Consider the following 19,323-nt stretch of genomic DNA (forward strand, 5'->3'; position numbering starts at 1 on the left):
GCACAGATACGTTTGAAATTACCCCAGTGTCTAGTTTGCTCCAGTTAACATTCTCTTTAATGGGAGCAGGTGGAAAACTTGAAAGAAGAATTATTAAAATGGCTGTTTGGGCTATTATTTGAACATGTAAGTTGTTCCGACCAGGACGTGAAAATTATTGGAAAGTTATTTTTCATTGACTTGAAGACCTGATCCAGAACTGTTATGAAAGTGGATGTTAAGTGGGGGTCTGTGCTATCTGCTTCATATACACACTGGATAATTGATTTCCTCAGCCCAACTAATAGAATATTTTTCCACCGACCTTGGTGCAATTGCATTATAGAGTTGCAGTTTTCAACATTACATTTTAATAGAAATTTTTGGGCCTCTTTGTTATTAATAAGGTTAAATATAATCAGAAATGAAAATCTCTGCTGAAATAGTCACCTTGTCGCCCTTCACAAACAGGGGAGACCTTTGTACTCTTCTTGTTTCCTGTCACTGCTTTGCCTAGAGGAAGCAGTACATGCACATTTGTTGAATCAGATTGACTCTTCTTCCCCAGATTCATTCTGCCAAATGAATTCTCCCAAAATCATCTGAAGATTTTTTCCTTCAAATGGGAAAAAAATTCTAAGCAACACCCTCAAAATATGAAATCAACCACAAAATTCATTACTTGAGATTTTTCATTTAGAGAAATGATCATAATGACATGCTGTGTTCATGAGTGGGATTTTCTGTCTTTAAGCTCTTAATGTATAGTTTGCCTTTAAAATTAAGTTGCCTACTTTTCTAAATCAAACATAGATTAAACAGCCACGTAATTACTCTCTGGATCGTTTCTTTGCCACTGCAGGGATATGGCGTATGTTGAACATTGTGGATCTTATTGTTTTAATTTTAAGAGATAACATGAGAAAATACTTATTAAAATAAAAAAATCACTCCAGCCTAGTAGGGTAATATAGGGTGTGTTTCCTTTCAGTCTTTTTTCTGTTAATAATATTGTTTGAACTTAATTTTAATATAAGAAATTTTGAAGATGTGTGAATGGATACCAGCATTTAGTCAGAACAAAAGACAGAAGATATAGCTGGCAGAATGTTCATACTTAAGGCAGTAATTAACTGATATTTAAAACATGTTTTATGGTAGAATAATATCCCTGTCCAAAATATAGACAAAATTTAAAAAAAAAAAAAGAGTACTCAAAGGCATTCTTAGTAAAAAAAACTGCCTGCCCTTAACTTGAAGGATCTAGTTAGCATGAGAGAGAATATGATCACACAAATTAAACAAAAGCCTTAAAAAGCACAGAGTAGAGATTTCATTAAAGACTGTTTTCCATAGAAATTTGTGCTAAGAAGGCAATGTTGTTTGCCTGGGATGTGTTTTATCTTACCGTTGGGAGTCAGTGCTGGGCACTGGTTAAAAGCTCAAGACATGGTGGTCAGATCAACCCAGCTCCCCATTGTCTTACCTGAGTGGAGTGGGGCAAATTCCATAACCTCTTTAAGAGTCTCAGATTTTTCATCTGTTAAACAGCCAGTAGTAGTATCTGCCTCATTCAGTCTGGTAAGGATCCGCTGAGGTAATGCATGCTTTGTATGTTTCTGGGACAGGGAAGGATTAATAATAACCATTCAACAGGACTGGAGCCTTTCTTATAGGGCCAGGTGTATCTAACCACATAATTATGAATATATTGGAGAAAATGTTATCTAAGCAGGAGAGAAACTTGGAAGAGGGCTAAAAATATCTGAGGATCCCATGTTTATTAAAAAAAAAAAGGAACATCCCTGAATATTGAGTAATAAATTTCTCATTGCTTAAGATGGGAAGGATGACTCAGAAACACTAAATTTCAAAAAATATTCCATTCTATTTGCCTCCAGAAATTGCATAAAGTGAAAATGTTTTTGTTATTCCATGAAGGAATAGCTTGAATTTTAAGTAATTAATGCTTTCAGTTGTTTCCAAATTTATAGAAATGTGTTTTTTTTAAACTGGTAGTTGTGTAACTTATTTTTTTAGTAAGTTATTGTGATTGGAATTGATTGTGTCTCTGGCAATGATTTCTTCTTGAGCATACTTTTCTCTGCCTAGACGATTCCATCACCTCTACCACATTGGCATCAACAGACTTCTGATATATCCTTGACTGATAGAGGTGTGGCCATTTTCTCTTTTGACCTTATAAAGTAATGAGAGCCACTGGTGTGCCCTTTCCGCTAAATTGATGGAAAGTGCTTCAGTGTGTAATATCTCATTAATAGATGGGTAATGACAAACTTGGGACAGTTTATGTAGCTGACAAGCAAAGCACCTGCTCACGTTAAAGGGATGGGTGACCCATGACCACACGGACACTTTAGACAAAGTAGAACTTTGACAACTGGTAGAAATCACCCCCTTCACGAGATGCGATATCGTGTCTGCCTTTTCTTTTCTCACAACTGTGACTCTTCTTTCTTCCCTGTACGTTCTAAGGATTTCAGTGTGTTTCATGCTGGGTTCCCTGAGACGCATAGGGCTTGCAGGAAGTCTGTCCTGAGAGCAAAATGTGTTGGGGAACAGCAATGGACAGAGGAGACGTTGAACTTTCTAAAGTTGATATGGGGCCTCTGCTGGTCTCAGCTCTGAGGCTGCCTGGAGCTGAAATGTCCCTTCAGAGGTGTCTCAGACTAAGGCACGGGGGGCCACGTCATTGTTAAGGGATGCAGGTTGCTCCAGAGTTAGGGCATTAAGCTTGAACAGAGCAGCTCCTTTCAGCTAAGGTCAGGTCTTGGAGAGAGACGCAGCGGTGAATAGTTGGCCGTAGACTGACAGCTAAGGAACCATCCTTCCCATGTGTTCCTCCATCCTAAGGGCGGATCTGGGGGACCCACCGCCGTAACTACTCCACAGCGCAGCCTGAGGGAGTTGTCTCGAACGAGCTCTTAAATTTCCACCCAATTCTAAACATCTTGTAAAATTTAGTTCTAACAGTAAAAATGATAAAGACATTATGATTATTATTGTTTAAGGTACATGGAATACTGAGGTGGAATTTGTTCTTTTGTCTGTAAGTAACGGAAAATAATGTCTGGGCTAGAGGTTTTTAGTCTTATTAGTCAAACATTTTCATTGAATTATTTTATTCCAGGTTAGCTTTGCTTTTGAAACTCAAAATTAAGAAGGCTTGACTTCTGTGGCCTGTGTTTCAAGGGAGATGACAGGGAAACAGGACTCCAAGCACAGAACTGTGAAGTGATTGGAAACATTAGGCCCTTCTCTGGAGAAACACTGCCCTTTTTCCGTGGCTGCTTGGAACGCTGCTTGGCACGGTGCATTCTGAATTTTGTGCATCCGTTGCCCAACACACAGCCCACCCGATCCCACCACGAGGTGTTGGAATATATCCACTACTTTCAGGGCCGGGACGAGGGTAGGGTAAGTGAGGTACTCAGCTTGGGTGCCAAACTTAAGGAGTAATCAACAGAAAAAATATTTTAATGGCAATATTTTAAAAAGTCAAAATTACAGCAAACATTTATATGATGATAAATTATAAATATTATAAATAGCAACCAGATCATTATTATTTATTTTCCCTTCGCTCCAGCTTTCACTGTGGCTTGGCTGGGTACTGGCCGCTTACTCCTTAGAAAGAATCTGATAAACCTATCTTCAACCCCATGGACCTGATTGAATAAGCAATTCTGTAAATGCCCCAAATGAAATCAATGCAGATATTCCTTAGCAATTCTAAGAAAATAATGGAAGGAATATATTTAAATGTCTGAGTAAAGTGTACATGAATCACAACAGCCTGAGGCAGACCGCTGGGAGCTAGGAGCTGGCATCGGGGCTGCAGATGGTGAGATAAGGAGAGGATTGCAGGCTAAACGGATTTCACTAAATCATCAATCTAGGGACACAGCCAGCGGTCAGATCCCAGAGCCACTGAGATGTGTGAAAGCTGAGACTCAATCCTGCGGTCAGAGGTGAACTGGAAGAGCAGAAGGCTTGCAGGCCCCAGTACTCCCAGAAGAGTGTGTGTTGTGAAACCACTGTTGCTTTTTTCTCTTTCCTTGTGACTGATCCCACCAAGTCCTAACTTAAAAACTGGAAACCTCTCTCCATTCCCTATAGAATAAATTCAAAATTTCTCAATAAGGCATCTGAGGCCCTTCATGCAATATGGCAGTTATGTGTCTCATCTCTTCCCTAACCCCACCTTTACAAAAACTTGACCAAAAGTCACAAATATGAACAGCTTTTGCTCCAGTCAAAACCCCCTCTCTACTCCCCAGCTTTAGGGGTGCCTACCCTGCAGCCCCGCACTTTTTTTGATTTCTTCTCTGATTTCTCATCCCGGAGAGTAATTATTCCCGGAGAGTAATTATTTTACTGAATATCACTTCCTCTTTGAAGACTTTGCTGCCTCTTCCCAGGTTGGGTTAAAAACAGAGACTTCTTCCTCCCTTTGAGCCCACTGTATTGACACAGAATGATATGTTTACATGTTTGTTTCATAGTAGGCTTTTATTTGTTACTGAGGAATGAAAATTATTATAACAGAAACTGTTTATATAGTACTTCCCGGAGCCTAGGCATGTGAAAGTGCTTAAATATGATATTTTATGTGATCTCAATACCTTTCATACTATCATTTCATACTGTAATACTTCATATCATTGCCATTTTATCTGTGAATAAATCAAGGCCTGGGGAGCCTTCAATTCTGCAGGAAGCTACGTTCATCTTTGTGCTCCCAGCTCCTAGCACAGCTACAGCCTCAGAGGTACACGCGACAGTTCAGCGAGTGAATAATGAATGCATTGATGGTTGTGATCAGCCAGAATAAGTAGAAAAGCAGATCTTTTGTCCATTTCACGATACATACACAGGTACATACACATGCACATTTGTACTCATTTTAATAAAGTTTTATTTCAGTTGATAATCTTTGTGGGTAAAACTTTTAGATACGATATAATGCATTTTCTTTTGCAAAATCATTATTCACACTATGATAACTTTAACAGTATTCTAGTGGAATTTAACTCAAATATATAATAGCTAACCAAATTAGCAAAGTCAAAATTCCCTACCATCCTAGTTTTGAGAAACTCTGACAACTTTATTAAATTGAGGACCCAATATATTTTTTTAAAGTATCAAGATTTTATTTGCATTATTTCAGGTGAAAAGAATATATTTAGCAATTAAATAGAAGTACAGTTTTATTGAGGACTTAAATGTAATATTAGAAAGGTAGTAATCACCCAGTCAGTGAGACTTTACAAACAGTGTAGGGTGATATTATGGAAAAAAGGGGCTTCCTTATTTCATAGAAAGCAGGTATTAAAGTGTGGACATATTAAAGGGAGAATGTTGCCTGCCTGGGAGCATCGAACCAACAGCAATCCATCTCCTGCTGTTAAAATTTATCCAAAGAGCTCGGCTTTTCTTTCCATCTCTCAGGGATGAAAATCTGTATTCTCTCCACTGTAATATCATCTGTTGAAAATGTTCAGTGTCTGAAGATTAAAAACTTCTCTACTCTGGAAGTAGACTTTTTAAAATTTCCTGGCCTTGGAGACAGAGGAAATCTACCAATGTATAATGAATATCACCCAGAGTTTTTTTACTTACTACTTATATTCTTAAATATGGTCTGCATTAGCACCTCTGAGATTCACGGAGATATTACATCACTATTAGATCATCTCTTCTGACCTTTTCAGTAGTATTCTTCTGAGATTCCCAAGGAATCTTACAGGGAGGAGAAAGCTACCAGGTGTTTCTCCAGCATGTACTCTGCCTCCTGCCTCCACCGTAGAGTTTTATAGCATAAGCTTCTGTGCGTTACTGGTTTGAACAAATACTTGAAATGCTAGAGAGAAAAAAACTACCATTTTGAAAATCACGATCTAATCCCATTCTACTCATTTTACAGATAGGAAAACTGAGTCCCAGATGGTACACTGTTGGTTGCTAGTGGCACTAGAGCCAGTCATTATGTGACGGGAGACTTGGAGCATCGAGTATGTGTCTTCTTCCTTCAGACCAGAATCCTTCCACTAAAGCTAACTCTCTTGTGTACAGTGGCTGGGCTGAATCAACTGGAATCTCAGGCATTGCCATTGCATAGATTAGAAAAGGGGGAATGAAATGTTTGCTAAAATGACCTTAAACCTTTTATTCTGCCATTGAACCAGCTGAACATTCTCCTAAAACTAATTTCAGTACCTCTGATGGGCTGCAGTGCTCATGTATATTTCTGTAAACTTTCTGTTTCTCAGAGCCTCCTCAAAAGAAAAAAAAAATCTGTCCTTTATGAGATTTTTGTTATTTTATTTCCTCCATCAATTTCGTCACCACCCCAGGCTATGAAGAGTTTTTGTACTCAGAGTAAAGTGAAAACTTGACATTAGTATCTGGATTCATAATGGGGACCACAGCTGAGGGATACGGGTGCTGTATAGGTGGCTTGTTAAGGGATAGTCCAATGACTGAGGCAAACGTTTCAGCTTCTGATGATTTTTTCTTAACTCCTGGTAATTGCTTCTGTCCTTTCCTTTGCTCCCCAGCCCTAGACTCACTACCAATCGTGTAGCTGGTGAGTTAACTAAGCAGTTGATTAAAATACTTGTTTGTTATTCAGGAGAAATCAGAATAGTAGCCCTTAGGCATTCTGGAATAAGGGTCTCAGTCTCTTTATTGTTTACTGTTTTAAGAAAAGGGACAAGCAATTAGTTGAATTCTCTCTCTCTCTCTCTCTCTCTCTCTCTCTCTCTCTCTATATATATATATATATATATGTGTGTGTGTGTGTATATATATATATATATATATATATATATTTCTTTTTTTTTCCTTCTGGTCTCCATTATACTGTAAGTTTGTGCTGGGCAAGGCAGTGCATCTCCTGTGGACTGATGGACAGACAGTCTATCATTTGTGTGTCGTGACCCACACAAAAAGAATGACAAATAGGAACATTTGAGCTGGGATTTGAGCTGGGATTTTGTGTCCTCAGGAATTCCAGGTACCTGTGGAAACAATTGCCGAATAGACACATGATCCTCAGGCTTTGGATTTGATCAATATGTGAAAACTCCAGGGATGCTTTTTCTTCCTAGCAATACTGGATTGCTGCCTTGCTAATATTCTTTACTCTAGCGTGCCTTGGGCTAAGGTTGCAGTCAAGAATGCTGTGACAGTTTTACTGTAGTACTTAATTGTAGTGTGAAGAATTCTTTTGGGGAAGGAAAACACTGATGGTAGAAAAACAAGCAAAAAAAAATTAAGGGAGCTTGGATGATTGCTAAAATAGTAGTTAATGCTTTTCTTAGTCACATGCCATGTAAATGAAATGATAGATTTTTTTTACAAGTCTCCACTGAGAGTGTTTTTTCCTAACGCAAAACAAGAAGGAGAATGTGAAACACATAATTAGGAATAGAGTTCAATTTTACCTTTACTATTATTATACTCTGTATCATTAGCATAATATTAGTTTTGAAAGTGAAAAGAGAAAGAAAAGAAGTTAGGAAGTTACGTGAGTGGATGGAGAGTACCATTCTGACATTTGTAGAACTAACTCTGAGTTCTGTCTGAGGAAAGAAAAGGGGAAATGGCTTGGGAAGCTCCATCAGTAGAAAGCAGTAGGCAGAGAGAAATGGCTTAGCAGATGGCAAGATGGAGAGAGAGAAGACAGACTAAACAACTTGTAGAGTAGACCCTGCAGAGGAGGATGGGGGTGTAAATAGGAACAAGGACCAGCAGCCTTACTGAGCTCAGAATTTGCTTGGTAGAACGTAACAATAATAACACCACACATGACTTTGACACCATAAAGTCCTACTTGTTTGCTCTTTACATCTCCAAAAAACCCTGCAAAGTGCTTCTTTTAAGGAGTTTAGGTATTTATATCATTTTACGTTTATATGAAAGCTATATAATTACCAAGCTATTCTGCATTTGAAACTGAGGGAAATAGTTTATTCCTTCATGGAATTGTATTGATAGGCAACAGTTTCTCACTATTCCAAAAATTTTAAAAATTCAGCTGATAACACTTAGACTGGTAATAATAGATGCAAATACTAGAAGGCTGGTAGTGAGAAAATTAAGCCTAGATGCACCACTAGACTTTTGTGTTCAAAACTTCTACCATTAAGTGTTTTGGGAACGACGTAATCTTTTTTTTAATTTTATTTTTTCTTTCTAACAAGAATGAACCATCTTTGCTCTCATAATATTTTGAATCCAGGAAATTTTGTTGATCTTTGCCAAAGCAAGCAGTATTTTGACTATCATGATCTTGAGATATTAATATTTTTAACGCTAGACTAAACACATTTGTGATTATTACGCTAACCTAACATTTCCTATGAAGCACTTGTATTGACCATGGAATCAAGTTCTATGCAATGTATGATTTATACCCTTAAGGAATTCATGTCTATTTTAAACCAGGTTGGAAAGAGAGATTCGTTATCAGAAAGGACACATTTACCTATAAAGTGTCGGGGGAACAAGGTTTGTCCATATAAGGTCTCCATAAAGTCCTTATTCATTTTTAAACTTGAGTAACTAAAATGATAAATATTTAAACATTATGTCTATACATCACAGATAAAAGCAAATCCAGCTTAATTCAAAAAGTCACTTGCAATTTGCTATTATATACACAACACACATTCTTCAAGTCTTAAAATCTTACAAATACATATGAAAGCCATCTTTATGGAATTATCTGAAAATGATAAGTATATGCTATGAATCTGGATGTTAAGGATTTTGAATGAAGAAAAAAAATTTGGATTGAAGAAAAAAGATGGTCAATGTTGGCTTTGAAAGTAATTCTAGGCAAATTTTATTGAAATATTTATCTGAGTACCTAGGAAATAGTAGGTGATTGGAACATAAAGTGTTGCTTTTCTTCCTGGAATTAAGATATATTTAAGTTGCTATTCTGGAATGGCATCGTGATGATAAAAATGGCTAGAGATCAGAAAGTCAGATATTGTTTTTTTAAAGTCTGTTTAATGAACCATGAGAGTCCAGTGAAGTTCAGTGTTCTTTCTCCCAAAATGTGCCCTTAGAAGTTTACAAAAAACAAACAAACAAACAAAACTATTCTCCTATATACATATATCACTGAACACCGCTGTCAAATACAGAATCCTTAGATGGAATATGTAATCAGACTGACTCAGAATGGGGCACAAGATGTTTTTCCAAATTTAATTCATCTAATGATTATTGAGAATACCCTGCCAACCTTTAATAAAGACATTACACACAGTGAATTATGTATAAGTACTGGTCTCAGAACGTCCAGATGCTACTGTGTGAACATGGCAAGGGGGAGGAAGGTGGTGGCAGTAGGTGAGAATTATTGACAGAGCCACGCATGACTATATCTCCAGCCAAATCTTTGCTCGGAGCCTTAATAAGGGCATAAGTTAAATGCATTGGTACAACAGCAAATAGGGCGTCAGGCTGTTGAGGGGAAATGATTTTTGAGCGGGGCCAGGCCGTGAAGGCCTGAAGACAGTGAACAAAGTGTAAGCAAGAGCCCCAGGCCCATGGATAAATGAGTTGAAGTTTGGTGGCTTTGCCAAAATATCTTCAAAAGTTCAGTCTTGCCCAAGCATTTTAATGTGTGCTCCTAGGGAATGAAGCGCTAAGAACATGTAGTTTAAAGTGGGATGGCAGTACTAATGCCCCAATAAGCTCCCTTGCTAAAAGATGTGTTAATTTACTACCTAGCGGGAACAAACAGTAAATAAAAGCAAAGCGCAACTTGCACATGTTTTGTGAAGGCAAAATGAGGTAGAAAATTAAAGATATTTATCTCCATTATTCTCCTTTAAAATTTTTTTTAACTAATCTGCAACCCAAAGAAAGGGATAAAGCATTGCTGAGATTCTGAGGGAAAGAAGGGCAAAGCCAAAGGGAGCTTTGGTGAAGATTTCGGTAGGAAAAAAAACTCTCAAAGTTTGTATTTGGAAATTGTTCTTTTCTCACTTAAAGTGCGACTATGTTTCTTTTTACAAAAACCGCTCTACTGAGAGCTAGAGAAGAGTTTCTGTATTTAAGTAAATCGATGCTAGCTAATAGTGGGGCATAAAAATTCGGGGATTTTTTGAACAGTGAATAGATGATATATTTGAAATCGAAAAATATTTTGGAGCTGGAATCTCTCAGTCTGTGAAATCTGGTTCGATGAGATGTGGAGGGGTGTTGGTACAAATTCCACTACTGGTGGTCCCATGAAGCAGAGTCATAGGGAGATTTCTGGCCAGTCTATCTTTGCTGCCCCAGGACCTCAAAAGGTATTTCCTGAGGTCCAGTCTGTTCTGGGATCCCCAGTAAAACAGCTGAAGTTCTATGTAAATGGGTGTGAAAGGAGGCAGTGGCAAAGATCACAGCCTTTGGAACTAGACAAACTTGGTTTTGAAACTTAGCCAATTGATCTGACTTCTAGAGTCATTTACCTGACTAATCTGAGCCTTTCAGAGTTGTTGTAGAATCTTGGATAATAAATATGCCACGTACTGTGCTGATGACAAAGAAATGTAGTAAGTTTAGAGCAAATTTTATTTAACTGTAAGTAAATTATGGAAATGGAAATACTATCAAAATAATAGTACTGAATAAAGGAGAGAGGCAGAGAGATTTTCCAGGGGCTGCTGGGCTACGGTGGGTTTTTATGGGGCAGAGGGTGTGGACATAATCATAGTAGAGTCTTTGCCTTATATCCTACTGATACGTGGCAGATAGGAGACGTGAAACTGTACGAAAGAATACGTGATTTAATGTTGAACTGAGGGCAAGAATACCAAGAAAAGTGCCACCCAAACCGAGAGGTGGATTCAAAGTGGTATAATGAGTCAATACCTTATAAAGATGATAGGAACCCTCCTACACTCTTGGTGGGAACATAAGTTGGTACAGCCACTATGGAGAACAGTATGGAGATTCCTTAAAACACTAAAAATAGAGCTACCATATGACCCTGCAATCCCACTCCTGGGCATATATCCAGAGGAGAACATGGTCCGAAAGGATACAGGCACCCTAATGTTCATTGCAGCACTGTTTACAACAGCCAAGACATGGAAGCAACCTAAATGTCCATCAACAGAGGAATGGATAAAGCAGATGTGGTACATCTCTACAACGGAATATTACTCAGCCATTAAAAAGAATGAAATAATGCCATTGGCAGCAGCATGGATGGACCTAGAGATTGTCATACTGAGTGAAGTGAGTCAGACAGAGAAAGAGAAATATCGTATGATATCCCTTATATGCAGAGTCTAAAAAGAAATGATACAAATGAACTTATTTACAAAACAGAAACAGACTCACAGACTTAGAGAAAGAACTTATGGTTACCAGAGGGAAGGATGGGGGGAAGGGATAGTTAGGGAGTTTGGGATCGACATGTATGCACTGCTGTATTTAAGATGGATAACCAACAAGGACCTACTGTATAGCACAGGGAACTCTGCTCAATGTTATGTGGCAGCCTGGATGGGAGGGGAGTTTGGGGGAGAATGGACACGTGTATATGTATGGCCGATTCCCTTTGCTGTGCACCTGAACTGTCACAGCATTGTGACTTGTCTATACTCCAATATAAAATAAAAAGGTAAAAAAAAGATGATAGAAGTTGAGTTGGATTCCCAGCAGTGTGGTCTTGGGCTGCTTATTATGCCTCAGTTTCCCCATGTATTAAATGGAGTAATATGCATTATAGGAAGCTATGGGTCAAACCAAAGAGGTCCAAAACACGATCGACTTTTACTCCACTTGATATTGTATGGCATGGAGGAACGGCCCTGGCTCTCAAAGTGGCATTGAGGTGTAATATCGCTCTTGGCTTTGCCTCTGCCCACGTGTTTGTTCTCCTCGAGCTACAACCCACGAACATAAGGCCACAGGGCAGATCTGTAGAAATGACAAGTGGTCTAATATTGTTTCCACCCAATTCAGTACAGCACAGTCTACAGTCTGATATTGTGCCCGAAGCCTCCCAATCTTTCCAGAAGAACCTTAGCTTGGGAGACCCAGATGACAGTGCATGCAAAGGAGCCTGGCAGATTTTTGATGGAGACAGAAAGGTAATGGGTAATTGGGGGTGGGGGAGGGGATAGGACATGACCCTTTTATGAGGAAAAGGCTGTGAGTCCAGACAGATAAGATCATCCTTTAAAGTTAAAGGTAAACACATTAGTAAGAATGGATCGTGTGCCCTGAGTAGCTGGGGAGTGAAAATCTGCATAGGGTTCTTTAGTTAGTTTGATCCTAATAATACATATTCTGTTCTGGGAGTGAAAGTCACTGGCACATAATCTTCCGGTGGTCTGAGTTTATGTAGCTTGAGGCTGTAGATAACATAGTTTATCTCCAAGTCTGATTTCACTGATAGATTTAATGACTAACATCAGTTTCTCCCATGGGGAGTTGTTGAAACCTAAGGGTTGTTTATAAACCAGTGACACATGCAAGTTAAGATTTGAAGAAAATATTGGTTTGTGTCTTAGAAATTTTGTTTCATATGTCACTAAAGTAATTTTCACCAAATTTTTTTGGTTAGTTTATTAGTCTGTTTAGCTTGGCTGCTTTGCTTTGCTTGATACTTCTAGCAGCCTTGGTAAATCAGATACCAGAAGGGTAAGTCTTACTCTTCCCCAAATAGCAGAGAAATTTCATTTTAGTTTACTGTGATCCCATCGACAAGAGAAGAGAAAAGAAACTTCCTCCTTGAGGCATCTGAAACGAGGATTTAAAAGATCCTTGATGACACAAGGTAGCCGATAAAATCAGAAAGCTTCCCAGTCCACGGCAGTCTTCTTTTTTTTTGTGGTACCCGGGCCTCTCACTGTTGTGGCCTCTCCCGTTGCGGAGCACAGGCTCCGGACGTGCAGGCCCAGCGACCATGGCCCACGGGCCCAGCCGTTCCGCGGCATGTGGGATCCTCCAGGACCCGGGCATGAACACGCGTCCCCCGCATCGGCAGGCAGACTCTCAACCACTGCGCCACCAGGGAAGCCCCATGGCAGTCTTCTTAATTCCTTTACATCGAAAGCCCAGTGGTGAATAGAGGTAGGATTTGGGACAATTACAATGAAGTAAAACTGTAGAGGCAAGGTACGTGCAACGATGAAGGTACATGGGGAAATTGTCAGCTAACATGTTCTCAGATATGCAGATTTCCTTTTCGGATCGCAGACACCAGCAGGCTTTGTTTGGAGAAAGACGGACACAGAATGATACCTCCAGGATCTAGATTTGTTGCCTCACTAATAACATCTGACCTTGGTGTTCCCAGAAATCCACCTTATAGGCTGATCACACTTCCAGAGGATCCTTAACTACACATCTGCCATAATGTACGTTGTTTTGCTTCAGTAAATCCCCACGATCAAGACCAACTGAAGGGATTTGCATGAATATAAGATAGAAGCCAGCAGCTGACTAGGTCAATTTCATATCAAAAATAGAATGGAAGCCCTAACCCTGAACAATCATGGAAACAAACTTGAAAGGCAGAATGCTCTGGAATACATGCGGAGGAAAAATGTCGTTGTAAATAAGACACTGAAACCATCTGCACGTCAATTGTCAGTGGTAAAAGTGAAAAACAAGGCTTTGGAATGTATTTATAGTTGTGTGGATAATAAGTCAGGCATTTTCTTGTGCTATGCAATGCTCTTTCCAGACCACACTGAATACATTGTGTACCATCCCAGCACTACGTGATAGTAAGACTGCAGTCCAAATTGATAGGTATTTAAACTTTTTAAAATGTTTAAATGTTCTATCTGACAGCCAATACTGGGCATTTAGAATGCTAGTAGCAATGGGAAGGGAACAGTATTACTAAGTGTAGTTTTTGAAGGTTCAACCTGTAAATAGAGGTTCAAAATATCTTAATGCCACACTCACTTCTGTGTGCCAGTGTAAACACAAAAACATGTCTTTTTATTCTATATATATTTAGGATGGGCTTTCTTTGTGTACTGCATTCTGAGCAGATCACAATGATGAAAAAATGTCCTCTGCCCTCCAAAAGCTTGCTGTCTACCTATTAGGGATAATGGACACATTTACAGGTTAGTCTGACTCTGTACTGCAAAGGCTTATGTTCCAGAACAGAATTGCACACGTTGTTTTCAAGAAGTTTGGAGTAGGGAGTCTAGCAGTTCAGGGTTCGGATCTGAAATATATTTAACATAAAGCTTTTGTAGAAATTAGGTACCTTCTCGTTATATGCTTCTGGTTTGTACCTTCTCTCCACCATTTCCTAGCTGGGGTCCTTGGGAGAGTTATTTAACCTATGAAAGCCTCAGTTTCATCATCTGTGGCATCGGTGATAATGACGCTGTAATTCATAGATTTATTGTAAAGCTTTCATGAACGAATGCTTCTGAAGCGCTTCGTACAGAGCTTGGTGCAGGCAACGGAGAACAGCCACACGGTATTTTATGTATATTGCAGTGTAGTATAACGAACGTTGGCTGACTTGATGAGTGAGTTAATCAACAAATAATCCAGGCACTGCTTTTATGGCCAGATGATCTCTGGGAACCTAACAGTCAAAGCCAAGGAGTTTCATATAAAAAGCTTTCTCATAATCAGCTTCTGATGATCAGGGTCTTCTTAACAGACGTTTCTTCAGCCACTCGAATATTTTCATGCTTCTTAGAACTCCCTGTCACAAGCTGGGAAAGTATAGATCTGAGTTTTGTTACCTCCTGAGTTTCTGCTACTTGGTCACTTGTGCAGAGAGGCGTTAGTGGAGAAGTACACGGAAGTGATGATTTTCATCTGAGTTTTATTGTTTTGGTTGTAGAAAATTTTTTCTTTACTGTTAACGGCTAGTGAAAGTTCACATTTTTCTTGTAAGAGAAGTGGAACCAAGTAGGGAAGGAATAGCAAAGCAGAAGCTGTTTACTCCTTGATAGGTCCTTGCTAAGCACCCAGGCATCTGCTAGATATCAGGTAAGATATCGGAAACGATCATCCACCTGGCTTGGGGGGCTTTCAGTTTGGCTGAAGGACTAGATAGAGAGCAATGAGGCATTTTGAGGAAACCAGTAGAGACAAGTTACGGGCATTGGAAATAAGCATTTCTTTGGGGAAGAAGGAAGAGGAAGGGATGAAATAACTCCAGGACGGCTAACTGGGGAGACAAGGTGGTTCTTTGCCGCATGAAATGATCTGTATTTCAAACGGGGAGGGGTGGACATTTGAGCAGGAAGAACGTAGTAAAGACGTGAATTCAGCTTGATTTTAAAGACAGGAAGGAAGAAGGGGTCGTAGGGAGGAGAAAGGAAAGATTAATGGAGGATTCTGATATCCAGCCTGAGGAGCATACATTTAGTCTGATCAGTGAAAAAGACCCACCAGAGGCTCCTAAGCAGAGGAAAGACACAATGAACAGGACTTTAGAAAGATTATTCTAGCAGCATTGTGCGGGTAGAATTGGAGCAAGAAAGGCTCTAAGCAAGGAAGCCAGTTACCTTGCTGTCATGGCAACACTGTGTTAAAGTGATGGGATCCCAAGCTGTGGGCATGGGGGAGGGGTGCTGGTAGGAATGGACAAGACTCTGACTTAAGAGACTTTGTGTGCTTTGAAGATTACATGTGAAACCGGGGTCGGTGACTATGCGTTAGAATGACAGTCTCTTTACAATATAAAGTTTTCTATCACCCTTTTCCCTTTACCAACCCCACCCTCCAACAGAAAACTACACCAATAAGTTCCAGAGAAGCATAAGTTTTACAAGAATACATTTGTTTGTTGTTCAATGCCAAGAGCTTGCGTCAGTACATCCGTTTCTTACAGGATGGTTGTACTCGGTGATTGCTGACAACATGTATTCCTATCCGCAAACATATTATGGATAGACCAGTATACAGTGATTTTCTGGGAAAAATGTGACTCATTAAGACAACCTTTGTGTTCCTAAAGTCTGACCTTTTCTTTTTGGACATTTGCCTACCAGGTATATATATTTCTTATCATTGAAAACATTCAATAAAATCTACTCATTCTTTTTTTTTTTTCTTTTTGCGGTATGCGGGCCTCTCACTGTTGTGGCCTCTCCCGTTGCAGAGCACAGGCTCCAGACGCGCAGGCCCAGCGGCCATGGCTCGTGCCATGTGGGATCCTCCCGGACCGGGGCACGAACCCGTGTCCCCTGCGTCGGCAGGCGGACTATCAACCACTGCGCCACCAGGGAAGCCCAATCTACTCATTCTTTATCCCCTATGTCTATGTAAAAATTAGCTATTGATTTGTAATATTATATTTTCATTTCCATTTTCACTACTGGTTATATCATTTGTGCGCTTGCCTTTTGAAGATTGCTTTAAGAGTTTCTAGAAAAGAAGTGGAAATCTTTATCTTAATGTCTGTTTTTACATAGCTTGATGAAGAGTATTTAAACAGTGCTTGCGACTTAGAGAAGCTAACTCCTCCCCACAGTCTTCTTACAGTTCAACTACTTATGAGATTACTTGCCTTTTTTCTGCTTTGCCTATATTACATAAAGGAGTCAACACTAGTAGAAAAAAATCAGTTTTCATGATGAGAAAGTACTTAAGGATTTTATCAGTTGTTCAAAATGATATAAATCATATTTATATATAAATATAAATATTTCTATCATTAAGATATATATTCATATCTTAATGATATAAATCATATTTCAGAATCATCTCTAGGAATAAATCATTCTGAATATGGTCTTTCTGCCTGGCCTTTGCTATCATGAGAGTATTTTGAGAAGCTGACTGGCCAAATGATAGCAAAGTAAGTAGCTGAACAGGAGTCTGGCTAGATTAACAAGGTTAGTTAGGTAATGAATTCTCACTGAATTTATTTAAGCCCATTTTGTTAAGCACCTACTAGGTGTAAGGCACAGTACTTGTCAACTGGGTGATAAAGAGGTGAATAACTTTGGTCTGTAGGGAATATACAGCCTGTCAGGGTACGCAGGCATATTGCAAACTTACTTAATGGAAGTCAGACTTGGGGATACAACAGTACATATTGTTAAAATGAGGATGAAAAATTTCAGTGGTAGGACTGAAGGAGATCAAGGCTATACCAGGCTGAGGTTACTGAAACACACAGTGTTTTCAGGGACTGGGATAAAGGGGTTCAAGAGAGAGATGTGGGATGGAAAGCTAGGACTGTAGATTTTAATAGATTAGACCTAAAATGTGAATAGTCTTAATAATGATCTAAGGAATTTGAACTTGATTCTGAAGACATTAGGGAAGTATCAATGATGTTTGATCAAGGCAGCTGCATTATAATATCAATGTTGTAAATCACTGCTTTGTGAAATTAGAAACCACTTAGACTAGGCATACTCCACGTGTATATGCTTGGACTATGAGATTTAATTTTCATTCAGTGGCCATATACACAAAAGTCGTTATTTCACTATGTTATTTTCTAGATTTTCAAAATTCTTTCAGATAGTCATAAACATTTATTAGTGAATCTATTTCACTAATAGTGAATCTATTTATTATTTTCAGTTTATTATTTTCAGTTGTTAAAAATGTTATCAAAACTACTGTTGAAAGGATCCACCACATAAAGTTTCCAATAAAAAGTAAAAATACAACTCCTTTTTCGTTTTGTTGTGAATAGGTGTTGAGTGGCATTGAGGACAGGGGAACTATTCTGCTGTCTAATATCCTAGGTTCGTTTTATTAAGAGCATAGAGATGGAAAAATTAACCCATCATCACAAACACAGGCGTGCCATGCCTGTAATACAACCAAAGCAATATATCTTTATAGCAATTCTTTTAGAATGTCTCCTCTTTAGGACAGAAGTTCTCATAAAATTTTAATTCACAGCTTTGACTTTCACCTTTTGGTTCCGACAGCCAACATAATTATTTCCTTTTAATACTCTTTTACATGCATTTTATTATTTCCAAACATGTCTAATACTGGGAGGAAAAGGAATAGAAAGATCGTCCAACAGAATATGGACAGATAGTGTTTTACTAATCATGTTAAAATAATAGAAGATATAAGGGATTTAAAGGAATCTTCTTGTTTGATGTTTAGAATTCTGTTGTGCAAATTTTATTAGAATGTCCTAAGGTTAATGGGCACTGCCACCCACCTAAGATCAAGATGAAGCTTTCTGATGCTGTAGCTAGTTTAAAATGCATCTTCCATAATCTCCTCCGGCTGTCTTCTTTCACTCAAAAATGCTCAAAGGTGTTGTGATGAGAACCCCAGTTTTCACGGCCTACTCCAGAATTTCTTTTTCTGGTTTCTTGACCTGAAAACTCTGCATGCCACTTGGCTTGCTGCAGCTCTGAGGTCGCCTTTGTTAGACCATTTGAATGTTTACTCCATTTGAATGTTTACTCAGAAATATTGCAATCACAAATTATGTTGCAGTGACTCTGGGTAGGAAGGTATCAGATGCTTCTAGAATCATCAGTTAAAGGTTTTACAGCCAAGTTGGACTTTTATGATCCATTACAAGCCGCCCTTTGTACACATGTGAAGGAGCAGCAGAAGTAGCCTGTCTGATGGGAATAGACACAGCATGAACTACAATCCAGTTTTCCTGATTCTTCTCAAATATTTTCTCCATGACACCAAAAACTGACCTCTCAGAGACTGATCAGGATGCATTTTGCTATTGAAGTAAAAATGTGATTGAAAGATATATAGAAATTCCTGCTTGCTATTTGATTCAGTGTTTATTTTTCCTTTAAACATCTGACTTGATGAGGGATAATTTTTTTTAACATCTTTATTGGAGTATAATTGCTTTACAATGGTGTGTTAGTTCCTGCTTTATAACAAAGTGAATCAGTTATACATATTCATATGTCCCCATATCTCCTCCCTCTTGCGTCTCCCTCCCTCCCACCCTCCCTATCCCACCCCTCTAGGCGGTGACAAAGCACAGAGCTGATCTCCCTGTGCTATGCGGCTGCTTCCCACTAGCTATTTATTTTACGTTTGGTAGTGTATATATGTCCATGCCACTCTCTCACTTTGTCACAGCTTACACTTCCCCCTCCCCATATCCTCAAGTCCATTCTCTATAGGTCTGTGTCTTTATTCCCGTCTTACCCCTAGGTTCTTCATGACCTTTATTTATTTATTTTTTCTTAGATTCCATATATATGTGTTAGCATACGGTATTTGTTTTTTGCTTTCTGACTTACCTCACTCTGTATGACAGACTCTAGGTCCATCCACCTCACTACAAATATCTCAATTTCGTTTCTTTTTATGGCTGAGTACTATTCCATTGTATACATGTGCCATATC

At 38.9% G+C, this 19,323-nt stretch overlaps 1 protein-coding gene across 1 annotated transcript in view; it reads left to right on the forward strand.

The window, feature by feature from the left end:
* GPC6 (glypican 6) overlaps positions 1-19,323 on the forward strand; it is a 1,086,745-nt gene that overhangs the window by 168,239 nt on the left and 899,183 nt on the right. The gene's annotated exons all lie outside the window — the stretch shown is intronic.

Source organism: Phocoena phocoena, chromosome 18 (genome assembly GCF_963924675.1).
Source record: "Phocoena phocoena chromosome 18, mPhoPho1.1, whole genome shotgun sequence".
NCBI lineage: Eukaryota > Metazoa > Chordata > Mammalia > Artiodactyla > Phocoenidae > Phocoena > Phocoena phocoena.